At 45.5% G+C, this 5,145-nt stretch overlaps 1 pseudogene; it reads left to right on the top strand.

Moving 5' to 3' along the window:
• The first annotated feature begins 2,782 nt into the window (after positions 1-2,782).
• Positions 2,783-3,545, top strand: LOC6590352 (annotated as a pseudogene).
• The last annotated feature ends 1,600 nt before the right edge of the window (positions 3,546-5,145 follow it).

The raw sequence follows: 5,145 nt of genomic DNA, 5'->3' as shown, positions 1-5,145 counted from the left end.
GTGGCAGCTTCTGCTTCTAAAGCTGCCACTGGACCTGTTCTCCGAAGAAGCGACTGCCATGGCCGATAATGAAAAGGGGCACTGACAGGGCCTTCCGTCTGAATGGAATTGAAGTTGTCCCCCAGCCGGAGACAATGGGAAATTATCTGGATACGAGTAAGGGGCCGAGATTTAAGCAGTGATAGCAGTCATGCGGGTATTAGCATTTAATAGGAGTCTTTAGCTGGCGTAATACTCGTCGTTTAATTGGTACATGTTGATCGGCTAGCTATAATCTCTGGTCAATCATCTTTCGCATAGGCGGGCACTTCATTGACTGCTGTCAATCGCAATCCGCCTCATCGGGTGTCCTTTTGTGGGCGGCCGATTATGTCTCAATGAGTCCTTGCTGAGTAGAAGCTATGTTATCATCAAATGTCATTAGCGTAATCCAGCCACTGACTAAAACAGGCCAGCGCACACATCCACACCGATTACAGTGAGCATTGTCAGACACAAACACACTCGAATTACGATAAGTATCCGGATACGCACTTCGCATTCAATGCACTGATTACAATAAGTATGCGGACAGCCACATACGCACTGGCACTCGCACGAGCACACGTACATTCCAATCCCCATTTGCATTCTTATTGCATTCCATGGGCAATTTTCCAGGCCAAAGCGCCGCATTTGCAGCGCCTCCGTCGCTTGGGCCCTCCCTGGCATTGACCGCCACGCCCCCGCATTAATTATGCACTCATCGGAAGGCAACAAGAGCCAGAATATATGTAGATGTTGAGTCTGTGTAACCTGACAGGTTGGCTGCAGCCGTGACTGTGCACAAGGCAGACCACTGAAATGCACAGCAATTTGCATTCAAATTAAACCAAACTAATCATCCTTTTAGATTGTTGTCCATGTCCGAGTTTGACGAGTAAATAGTGAAATATTTAATCTTCAACATACTTGTTACTCAGATTTACTCACTGAAATATGTAAATATTAATATGATTAGAGAAAATACATAAATTGAAGCTGAAAATTGAAATACCAAAAGAGGTAGCAAGAATGGTAGGTTCTGAACAGTGTGGCATGCACTCTACATTCTACAGGTTACAAAGTTGTATAGGGATCTTTCGAAATAGGCTGCCACTGGTCTCCGACAGCCAAAGGATTCAACACGTGGCAGCTCTGGCTCTGGCACTGGCATCACCATTTTCCCTTCACTCAAATGGCCAACCGCAAACGCACAAAGGAAGGCCGGGGGACGCGGAAGGATGAGGTAGTGAGCGAAATCCTCATTTATCGTTTGCAGGCTACTAATTTACACTCAGAGCTCTCGACATGGGCCCAGAGAGATGGTCGGCGGCGAATGGACGACTGCGGTCGTGTAATTAAAATGGAATTGTAGCGCGTGCCAAGGCGTAATAAATGGTTCAGAGCGGAGACGAAACGGGAGACAAATGAGGAATGCCAGCCAGGGCACTAGCTGGGCTCAAATACGAGTACCAGGGGCCCTGCCCAAATGTCCATGGGGCACATCACGTATACGCAGCGTAAGCACACATTAATTCTGGGCTCATCCCGCACTTGGGCACTCTTAAAGGGGGATCTGCAATGACATATAATGAAGGTATTTATGGGCTCCTAGCACAAGTACACATCCTGGCAGTACCACAGTTTATTCTGCTCCACGAGAGTTTTCACAAAAGCTTAGTTGACTCAATTAAAAGTTCTCACCCCAATGGGGCAATACCCAGAGCTCGAAGCACCAATTGCATCATCTCCCATAAGCTGTCGAAAGTTTCAATGGTTTTTAATTACTCGGGATATCTGGTAAAACAGACGCCAATCGCTGTGAGAAGAGCTTCAAACTGTCAGGCTGAGTAAAATAATTGAATGTTGAAATCCCCAAATGGATTTCGAATGTTTATTGGAAGTGAAGGAAGGACAGTGAAAATATTGATAAAAAGGAAAGGAAACTGCATGCTCACATGAAGATGGGCAGGAAAGTAATCTATTATTCCCTCTTTACCTCTCTTCTGCAACTTTTTGGCCTTGACAAACTCTTCTTTTGTGAAATATATTGTGGTATTTTGTTCCTTCCTTTTCAAGCCACACTTATTCTACCTCTCTTACACTCTCCCCTCTGACCATTGCCCATTAAACTAATGAATCTGACTGTCAAATTCAAACTAATTGGTGCTCTTATTGCGGTCACATCCTTAATGCACTCCAATGTGGGCAGAAAATCAAGGTTTTCCATACGAACGCCTTCTGTAACAAGTTTCCAATTAGGCAATTTCATTCAGGTGCATTGTATCTCTAACTGTACAAATATCCAGTGGGGTGTGATTGTTTAATTGCAAACAAAAGCCTGCGAATGCAAATTAATGAAAAAATTAATCAAATTAGCAAAAAGTTCAATGACGTCCTTCCATACCCATCATAGAATTGAATAGATAGAAATATAAAAAAATTTACCCACACTTCCATTTAATTTTATAAGTTTTTCGGGGGAGCCGGACTGTTACGATTGGTATTGTCCAAAATACAATCACATATTTCATTTATATTTTATACGCTGGAACCACAAGGGAAAACAGAAAGCAACCAAATAAATCAAATCCAGAAAGTTATGAAATATTCATAATACATACCCTTATAATATGTATACCATGCACACCTTCAGTGCTGTAAAACGACCAGTTGTCTCGATATACTGAGCCACGCAACTCTGTTTTGTACATTTCGTTTGCAAGTGAGTCGTAAATACCGAAAATTAAAAATTACTACAATGAATGACGAAGAAGAACTATACAAAATGTGGCGCATACGCAAGACAGTACTGCAAATGTGCCACGACCGTGGGTATCTGGTTACTCAGGAGGAACTAGACCAGACGCTGCAGGGGTTCCAGGAGATTTTCGGCGACAGGCCAAGCGAAAACTGCCCCTCGCGGGCCGATATCACGTTGCTTGTGGCCCACAACGATGACCCCACCGACCAGATGTTTGTGTTCTTTCCGGAGGAGCCGAAGGTCGGCATCAAAGACATCAAACGCTACTGTTTGCGCATGCAGGAGGAGAGCATTTATCGTGCCATTATTGTGGTGCAGAACAGCATAACGCCGTCGGCCAGGCAGGCGCTCGTTGAGATGGCCCCCAAGTACGTTCTGGAACAGTTCCTAGAGGCCGAGCTGATGTTCAATATCACCGAGAATGAGAATGTGCCGGAGCACGTGGTGATGACACCGGACGAGAAGCAGGAGCTGCTCAGTCGCTACAAGCTAAGGGAGTCCATGCTGATGCGCATCCAGGTCAACGATCCGGTGTCACGCTACTTCGGCCTGAAACCCGGCCAAGTGGTGAAGATTATCCGCTCCTCTAAGACGGCCGGTCGCTACATCTCCTACCGCATCGTCGTCTAAGTGCTCGCCACCATTTTGTACACAATTTATCGAAGAAGAATCGAAAATCATTCCAGACACTCTTCTCTTCGATAAAGCGAAAACTTTTCCACAAATACAAACTTTTGGGGTTATGTTATTTTGTTTCAAGTCCAAGAAGAAATATATTTACACAAAAAAGATGTGTTGTGCCTTTATCTTGAGAAGCTGTAGCACCTTACCTACATATGAGACGGTGGTGGCAGAACCCCTTTTGCAGGTATTGAAGGAGCTACCGCCCACTGTGGATACTGTTGCTAATAGCATTCTTGGAATGGCGTAAGAAGACGCTAGAAATAGAATGCACCTCAGGCTATTCCTGGAATCCTGCTTTGACTTTTCTGTGACTGCAAATCGAATGTCGTATGAGCTGCAGGAACTGGTATTGTACATGCGTGTAGCCCTTCTTGAAAGTTGAATTAACCCAATATTCTTCATTTTCAGGACCCTTCCTCAGTGCATCGTCTATTGGCAGTCTTTCTGCAGCACCCATCAACAGAGTTGCGTACAATTTGGGTCTGAAAAATGTTTAAGAACCACTACTAATTACTATTCCTCGTGGTTTTTAGATTGGGGTCCCACGGAGATGCGTGTTCCTCCATCGGAGTGATCCACATACAGGTTTACGGATCCCAGTTGCAGGCATTTGAGTTATGGCGTTCATAGCTAAAGTATGCTGGCGTATTCCTGGAAGCCATTCATTTGCCTTAATCTCTCGGCAAAAACTCTCCCACACAGAGCCCGGCGAATCTATGAATAATTAAATTTGGCTTTTGCTTAGACAGCTGCCGCACTTCAGGCCGCAAACAAAAAGGCCGAGAAGAAAACCGCTGAGGCGCCACAAAACGAGGAGAGGCCAAACAGAGGAGAGGCTTAACCGGTCCGGTCCGTTCCGGGCCGGTCCGTTTCTGTCCAGTCCGGGTGTCGCCTGCTCATTGTTTTCTTGGGAAATTTCACCTTTGAGGACTACTAAATGGTAACCGTATACCGTAGACGCTGTGTCTGCCGTCTCTCTTCCATTCGGGCCGTCGTCCGGGTGTGGGCTCTACTCATTGTTGTTTGCTTTTCCTCTATCTCTCTCTCTCTCTATCTGGCCTCCATCCCTCTTTGTTTTCGGTTCCTTCTTTCTCTGTGTCAAGCGGCAGTTAAACGGCATTCGACGCTTTTGCCAAGGCGGCTGTGGGAGCGCAGGGGAGAGGAGGAGTCTAAAACAAATGCCTATTGCTCCAAAAACAACCAGACAATATCTCTGTGTGGGTGGCTCTTTGTGTGCGCGTGTGTGTGTGTGTATCCGTATGCTTAACCTTGTTTGCATGCCTCTCTGTCTGTCTGTCTGTCTGCCAGTCGCTCATTCTGTTCCGTTCTGTTCTGTTCGCGTTCCATCTCTTTTCATGATTTTCCAGGTTCCGCTCCATCTTTGGCGCTTTTTTTTGTATTTCTGCGAAGGTTAAGCGCCGAAAATGAAGCCCAGATGGAGCTGTGGAGAGGAAGAGACGCAACAAGAGAGGGAGGAAATGCCCGCAAGCGCCAACATTTAAGATAAATACAAATCCCGCTCAATTCAAGCAAAAGACAAGGCATCACTGAGAAACAAGGAAGTGGCACAGTAATTAAGTGCCCCCTGTTTATACAAAACATATACATATACACCCATGCACACATCTGTGTGTGTGTATTTTTTACAGCATTTTGCACTTTGCAGAGAGAGAGAG

This window comes from Drosophila persimilis, unplaced genomic scaffold (assembly GCF_003286085.1).
Source record: "Drosophila persimilis strain 14011-0111.01,24,50 unplaced genomic scaffold, DperRS2 tig00000002-arrow-pilon, whole genome shotgun sequence".
NCBI classification, from domain to species: domain Eukaryota; kingdom Metazoa; phylum Arthropoda; class Insecta; order Diptera; family Drosophilidae; genus Drosophila; species Drosophila persimilis.
Note: the sequence above shows the minus strand (reverse complement) of the source record. Positions and strands in the feature narration are given on the sequence as shown.